The sequence below is a fragment of the Caloenas nicobarica genome, chromosome Z (assembly GCF_036013445.1).
Source record: "Caloenas nicobarica isolate bCalNic1 chromosome Z, bCalNic1.hap1, whole genome shotgun sequence".
Classification (NCBI taxonomy): domain Eukaryota; kingdom Metazoa; phylum Chordata; class Aves; order Columbiformes; family Columbidae; genus Caloenas; species Caloenas nicobarica.
In genome coordinates, this window is record NC_088284.1 from 51,109,824 (window position 1) to 51,118,356 (window position 8,533).

An 8,533-nucleotide genomic window follows, 5' to 3' on the forward strand; every position below is an offset into this window, starting at 1 on the left:
GAAATTCTAACAGAATTCTCTGATCTAACTCTCACCTCAATAGAGTGTGTAAGTGTGATGGAGGTAGTTTCGGTTCTGAAGGGGGTAGTTTCTGTTTTGATGTTTCTAATACATTTTTGTAATGTCTCAGTGGATGTGTTTCGCAGATACTATTGCAGGTGCTCAAAATATATGTTGAGTGGAATCAAATTATGTCAAGTTTCAGTGTGTGGTTATGCATACTTGAACTTTATAGACTGAAAGGCTTGATTCGAAAATCTACCAGTCAACTAGTGTCAGTAAACTCGTAGTATGATGGATTACAATGGCTTACTTAGGAAATGCTGAATCTGACATTCATATTTACATGTTTGCTTTTGTAGCTATTTGAATCTATATCTTGTTGAATGCTTTAAGCCCCTACCAGCAGATATTTTTTTAATGAGAGAGTAATCTTTCACACTTGTATGTTTTTTGATAGTAGCAGAGGTGTTATGATTTACTGAGTCTATAAATATTTAATAATTTATATTATTTTTGTGACTTTAATTAATGTAGAAGTATATTTGGAAAACAACATCTCAAGCTGGATATATCTCATTTTCTCAGTCACTCAAGTTGGATAAATATAACACAAAATAATCTTAAACTTGGAATACCCAGGCTCAGGAGTATTTTGAGATGTTCCTGTGAGCCTTATCTCCTTACCCTGCCACTTTCTAGTAGAGAGATATGTGTAGGAGAGAGACGTGGTGAAGAAATACTTCCTCTGACTCTGGAATGGCACTGCTAAGACCATGTTAAAACTACAGTTGCAGTAATGGACAGTTTCAATCAGAAAATCAGGTGCTATTTAATGCAAAATCCTTTTACAGAAAAGAACACTGTAAAATACTGAATATTTCTTAAGCTGTAATCTCTCATATAACATGACCAGTAAATGGGTGGTAAATGGCAGTGGGTAGTAAGCACTCAGTGTGTTACCCAGCTGGAATATAAATGGTGGTCTATTTTTTAGTATCCTTTAATGTCTGCCTAAAAGTATTCAAAAGATACTATCACTTAAATTTCTTCTAATCAAATAATTCACTGTCATTTCTCCTGCACTTATCGTATGTTAGATCACAGAATACTATCTGTATTAGAATGTGGACTTTATCGTAGTGGAGTAATTGTGTTATTCCTTCAAACTGAACAGAAATTTTATTTTCAAAGCCTAACTGCAAGACTCAGAAAAAAATCAAATGTTCTTTTAAAACAGTAAGCGGTGTTCTTCTGCTGATTAAACTACTGTTGGGAAATTTTTATTGTATCCCCTGAGGTGAACTAAACATATATTTGTGCTTAAATATAAAAAAGAAATAATTAGGGAAAATGCATTGAGCAGACTCCTACTGCAATAAGTGGTTCTACAAGGAGTCTGCAAAGATGCCTCATGAGCAGACACCTTATATACCCTTGCCCCAGGACCAGTCATGTGATTGCATGGCCCACCTCAGCCCACCCCTGTGTCCATTCTTTGGCCCAGCTTTGCTGCTGGAAGCTGACCCCTGAGGGCTTATTGGTGTTCCAGAATGGCTACAAGACAACAGGGAGTCATTCTGTCTGCGGCATTCTTGCTCCCAGCTTGTTTAAATTTTTCTGCAGTTTAGCCTTCTTGCCCTCCATGCCGGATAATTTCTCAGTCACAAATTTACCACTGCTAAGCAGTTCCCCTTAACTACTTTTGTACTTAGCTCTATTTATTTATTTATTTAGGTTATATTTGAGAAGTCTGGTCTTGTGGCATGTATGTTAAAACAGAATTCCCAGGACTGACACATAATACTGCTGTCAAAGGTCTAGAATGTGGACATAGGCAGAACATGGATATACATGGCTCAGTCTAATACGTTTTCTAAAGAAAACTTTAGGTAAAGAATGATGCGTGGCCCAAATTTTTCAAGGACTTAAAAATTAATTCATTTACTTAGAAATATTTACATTGTCTTAATGTGCAGAAAATGATCTCAGAAACAACAGTTTAAGCGTTTTTTGTTGTTGTTAGTTGGTTTGGTTTTTAATTGACCTAATTTTAGGGGTTTTTTCCTAGGGTAAAGTTTCCTGTAGTATGAAATATTGTTACATAATTAATCAAAACAAAGGTTTGCAGATCCACTGTTCTAACGACGACACAGTATTTTGTAAACACTCTCCATTGCCTTTTACAGGCATCAGAAATTCAGACGCCAGACTGTTTCTTTTTACTGTGGCTTATTTGTTTTTCCCTGGCAAGTTCTCCAAGACTTGGAATTAATTATATTTCTGACACGTGGTGTGGCTGCCAAGACCGGCTTCGGATACTCTGCTCTTTACCATTTCTTATTGTTACTGAGAAATGTGGAGTTTTTGTAACAATGTAAGTGGATGGAGATAGATCTTTCCAGCTCAGAAGTCCTTCATGTGTGTGAATACTTGAAGCAACAACTAATAAAAAGAGGAAGAGCCTAGCAGTCACTTAAAATGTGTGCTTAACACTGGTAGTCCATCTGTAACACATCATCTTCTGTGCTAGCAGTGAGTTTGCTCACAAAGATTGCTTATGCATGTCAGTACTCTGCACACACGGTGTTGCTAGTTCATATAGTTTTTATGCTGTCTTTAGGTATTGTACACCTTCTGTGAAACTCCAGTATTCAAACAATCACACAAAATGAAAGCTTTCCAAGGATTTTTTTGAGTTCTAATCTTTGTAATTGTGGAACAGAGAATAAAAGCGTCTAATGAGTTATCTTAGTGACGGCATGAACAATCTGCATGAAGCTCTCAAGTATTTTAAGTGTGGATCGTGTTCTGGGTTTCCGGTCCTGGCTGTCAAAGAAGGAATGCAGTAGGACCTAGCTGACATCAGCAGCTGTAAAACAGCAAGATCTTTTAAATACGCTGCCAAATCTTTCCCTTGTTTTGAGTCTCAAAGTGCCTGTGCATCTTAGCTTTTTGATTTTTTTTATTCGAGAATTGATTGTAGTGTCAGGTAACTTCTGTCCTTATTGCTTAAAATCTGAAAAACAAACAAACAAAAAACCAAACAAAACCCAACAATAACAACAACAAAAAAACCCACACCACAAAAAAAACCCCAAACAACAACCCCCCCAAAAAAACAACAAACCAAAACCAAACCAAACCACAACAAACCAAAAACAGTCAAAGAAGAAAGAACACTTTATAATTTAGTTTTCATGAGTTACACTTCATAATATTTTTATGCGTAATATCAGTAAATTCTTTACGCTAACAAGATTGCACTAATAACTGTGTACTGGCAAATCCAGATGTAAAAAACAACTTTGTATACAGGTGGGGGAGTTGTTATTTTTTAATGACAAATCCTGATATTTAAATTTATTTTAATGAAAATGTTTAGCACATGTTTGCATCTTTTTAATGTGCCTCACACTGCAGGGCTCTCTTTGACCTCTATTTCGTGCATGGTTTTTACATTATTTTCCGATTGACGTTCATGGACAATTGCATAGGTGAATTTAATAGAGGACACAACTAGTTTAATTGCAGATATCAATGGAGAACCTGCCTAAGGATGACAAGGAAAAGATCTATTGTTACTCCCCTGAGTAAGTTTCAGAATTAAGTTTTATACACATTCAGAGAAAAAAAATACAAATGCAGAACATCCTGCACAAATATTTTCTGGACTTTTTTTTTGGATACCTCATTCACAGCTACAGTGTGTTGAGTTCACATCCAGAAGTGATGCATTTCCAAATGACAGAAAGCTTCTTTTTAATGCCTGTTTTTCTCTCATTAGTAGCAATTTTGACCATTCCCTGGTTCTTTCATGTCACACCATTCAATGGAGCTTTTTTTTTTTCCAAGTGAAAACACTAGTTTGTGTCAAAAGAGGAGACAAACAATCATGACCGTTAGGGAAGGGCTGATTTTTATTCGACTTCTAGTGACAATTGGTGTTCTCTTTATCAGATTGGCGGATTGCAATTACAGGATCCAGCAGGAATCCAGATGGGAGCATTCCTGATTGATCTCTGTGGGTTCTTCTGAGCCAGGCAGGTTATAGAGTATGCTGCCACTGCATGCCTTCTGTAGGTGGCAAGCTATAGAAGCTAGCAAAGTTGTGCCAACAGCCAAATGATAAAGTTTTTTTCAAGTGAATTCGTAGGTATGTGCTTCACAACACATATAATCTTTCTGCTTTTAAGAATATCAACATTCTTTCTATTTCTTCTGGTATAATTATATTTTGATATAACAGAAACAGATACCACAGAGTTATGAACTTTGGACTGTGTCTTATCTTAAAGTTTTTCATCTTGCCTATGAACTTTTAAAAAAAACATGGTAACTCTTTTTTATAGATCTCATCTCAGGTCAGCCTTTTAATGTTTTAGATTAGACAGTCCTGATTATGCAAGTGCATGTGCTACTGGTTCTCTTCCTCTGTCTGTTTGCAATGTTTTTGCCTCAGCACAGAGTTCTTATGAAGCTGAATTATGTAGATTACAGTTCTGCTGTATGTATCACAACAGCAAGTGAAACTGTACAATTGGTTTTTGACCACGTGTTACCACTTCAAGAGTCCATTCATTTCAAAACCTCATTTTGATTCTTATGTCTTTGATAGTTTTGTATTTAGTCAAAACCCCAAAACCAGAGCTGCTTCCCTCACCACACCACATGTGCCCTCCCATCAGTTTCAGTTATTGATCTAATAGTGAGAAATACATGGTCAGATATTAAAGTTAGGCACTGACTTAAAGAGAAAATGCATAGATAACACACCTAATTAAGGGAGGAGCATTCCTTGGATTGACAAGATGAGCTTTATTTTAAAATTATACTGGATAAATTAATTAAGTAATAATGAAATACGGTGTTTTTCTAGACCCCATGCTGTGTAAGGAGATCAATCCATTTGCTTTCTTTACAGGCAAATCACATTTTCATAAGCAGGCCAACAAGATAAGGCATACAGCAAAGCATGAACCTTTTGCTTTTAGAGTGATATTTACAACTATGTATAGAAATGTGAGGAGCCTTTGCTAGACAGAAATGCCCATCAAGGAATTTTCTTAGCATCAGCAGGCACGGACTGCTCTCACTGAAAAGGATGAAGAAAGATTTGAGAAGCTAGGGTCAAGAGAAAAATGAATGAATTCTGTCAGAAAATGCATAATTTTCAGAAGAAGGATCCCATACTTGTGCTGTTTACTGTACCTTTGAGGTTTCAGTGTTTGCCAAGAGATTGAGATGTTATTGTGTTTAGCCTAAAACGAGTCTTTTATTTATAGCTTGAGTAAACAAAACAGTAGAAGCTCATATGAAATTTTCATTCCTTTAAAAAATTGACATAATGATAAGAGCTGTGATGATTTAGCTAACAAAGAGCTTTGTGGGTTGGTCTTGTAACTATGAAGGCAAATTTCTCTCAAATGCCAATCTTTTATTGAAAAAGAGTTATCAGACTGCAAGATTTATTCTGCAAGTAAATAGAAAATCAAATTATGCCTCAAAGGCCTTATTAATTCTTTTAAAGCAATTTAAAAATGTGATATTTATGAAGATACTTTTCGAATATTAATTTTTTACTGTATTTCGGCTCTATTAGAACATGAGGGGAGTGTAAAGACATTATTCTTCTCTTATTTTTCTGTGCCTCTTTGATAATCTCATAATTTTACAGTATTGTACTCCAGAGTAAGTGGAAAGTGAGGATTCTTGTGCATCACCTGCATTTTTCATCATTTCATATAGGCAACCTGATCAGCTTTATTTATGTTATACTCAAATACAATAGTGTTAACAATTTAAATAACAGAGGAACTCATCAGGCTGACTATCCATGTGTGCAGCCAATGTCCCTTAATGGACCAAAATTATAATGCACTTGCAAAATTCAAGTAATTATTAGGTGCAAACTGTTGATTTTCATTAAAAGATCAATTTCTAAAATTCTAGGTTTTCTGGTTTATATGATGATGCTTGACTTCAACAGTATATTTTATTGCTTTGTAGTGTATTATCATGTCAATGGAATTCTGTCACTCAGCTGAGAACAAGCAATCAATAATGCTGAATTTTGTTTTCTATCCTACTACTTTACTCTTCCTTGTGAACGTGTAATGTAAAATGTGAAGTTGACCCCTGAAAAATGAACTTTTGCCTTTCTATAAGTTTCCTAATCCAGAGTGTACAAAATCATGGTTTATTTTCTGCTCTTTCTTTCTTTCTTGTCTGCCCAAATGATTGAGGGTTGTGCATGAGATGCTACCTACGAACGCTGACCTACAGTGAATTGTTTATATCCATATCTTAGAGACCGGAGCATGCATTTGTAATTGTTCCTGTTGAGACACCAGTTGAATATGATAAATTTTAAGCATCCATTTGTTTTTTCACAGTTGTTTATGCTAGTAGATAATTTTATGTCATCTTATGACTGACTAATATATTTCAGTCATGTCTATCTAATGAACTTCCGCCTTGAGCTGAAATTCTTGTTATTTCCTGTCAAGTACATGACCTTGTACTTTCTGGTGCCCAATTTCATTCTATTTCTGTTACTCTGTCATCATCTAGTTCTTTCTTATGATCTTGATTCTACTCTGTATTAATGACACCACTTAATTTTACAGGGACACAAATTCCCAAACACATCTCTGGTTTTTGTTTCATAATCTTAAATAAATTAAGGAATGCCTTGATTCCCAGACTGTTAATTTCCATGTGGTTTGATTCTCTTATCTTCCTAGTATCTTGCATTACAATTTTCCTAGCCTTATGCAGTATGTAGCTTCTTTTCTCATCTACTCATGAATGACTAGCAATTTCTTACTCAACAATAGATAAAATCAGTCACGGCTTTTCAGTCTAAATATTACCTGTCATAGAAAACCAGGGATTACTTTGACATGATCTACATTAGATAACCTTTGTTGCATTTGATCCAGTTTTCCAGTTACCTCAATTTCCTTAAATATTCTTTCATTTCGAAATTGTTCTAAATTCTCACATATTTTTAAAGTCAGATTCACAGATTTTTACTTCTTGATTTACATCCCTTCTGCCTTGCTTGCTTCCTTGATTCTATATTTATACTATACAGGGTATCATACAGTTATTCACTACAAATTCTCCCTGATAGATTAGTTTACAGTGCTTGTTTCTTTATCTGTGGTATCTTGTATAAGATTCCCAGTAATCAGGGATACAGACATTATTCTGAACAGAGCTGGGCTGTTATAATCCACTACAGGTAAATTTTTTTGCATTTGTTCACATTACCCATCCTGCAACTGTCACTTTGTTCATGAGTCATACTTCAATAATATTTTGAGAGAGTTTGTTATATAACTTAGTAGCTAACATAATATTTGAGGACCAGCACAGAAATTTCATGTTTAATATTAAATATTTTCATACTTCAAGAAGAAATTAGATGTGTGTTACAGAAAGTGGAATGTCTTATCAATAAACATGCTGTACTTGGTAAACATACTGATTTGCGGAACCATAGATATTAAAAGGTTAACATGAATTCACAATTCATTCTTAAATCACATCATAAACTATGAGTGGTAATGGCCAATAAATGTTTAAGTAATATGTACTTTGGAAATGTATCTGGGAATATTGCTTCTAAAAATACTTTGCATATATTTAATTTTCTATTTTCTTTTTGTTATATTATGAGAGAAAAAATCAATTTAATTTTGTACTATTGTTTTCTATTTTACCTGTTCTTTTAAGCTGCTCTAAGTCAATCAATTGTTTGAATTTGGTAAAAAATCTGGTAAAAATGAAGACCCTCAGCACACAAAAGCAAATGTAACACAGCAGTGAGTTCTGAGTAATCTTCTAAATGTGTTGTACCCAACAGAAATGTTTTAGTTGTATAGTGTATAGTTTAAACGCCTTTTTTTTTTTTAATAATTAAAAATATGTCTCTCTTCTATGTTCCTAACTAGAGGTTTTTTTGAATACTCTTGATTTTGTTGTAAAAGAGACTGATCTATGCTACTCAGTCAATTGAGTATTTTTAAAATATTACATGGAATATCACCAAGTGTAAAATTTAACTGTCTGTAAGTATTTGTGTTTATATATCTCAACATGACACATACCATATTAACTGTAAGTAATTTCAGTAGTAGTATATAGACATTTCTCTACAGGGGAAAATACTGTTTGGAGTGCTCCAGTTTTGAACCCTTCTTGATATGTACAAACTTAAAAGAAAATGATTAAATTGTGCTGCATTATAACAGTAATGGCCCATCTTTTTGAATAAAAACAAGCAGTTAAATGTAATCATTGTTTTATGGAAATTACTTTGGCTCATTCCCAATTTTGGGGGTATATTTAATATATAATTCTAAATAACTTTTAGCTAACAATTACATTAAACAACAATATGAGTAGTATAATAGTACCTCATTGAATTAAACTAAAAAAGGAATTGCCGGTGGATTACATTAAAATGTATGTCTTATATGACATTCAGTCCCACAAGGTTACTATCCTGAGATAGTAGTTTCTT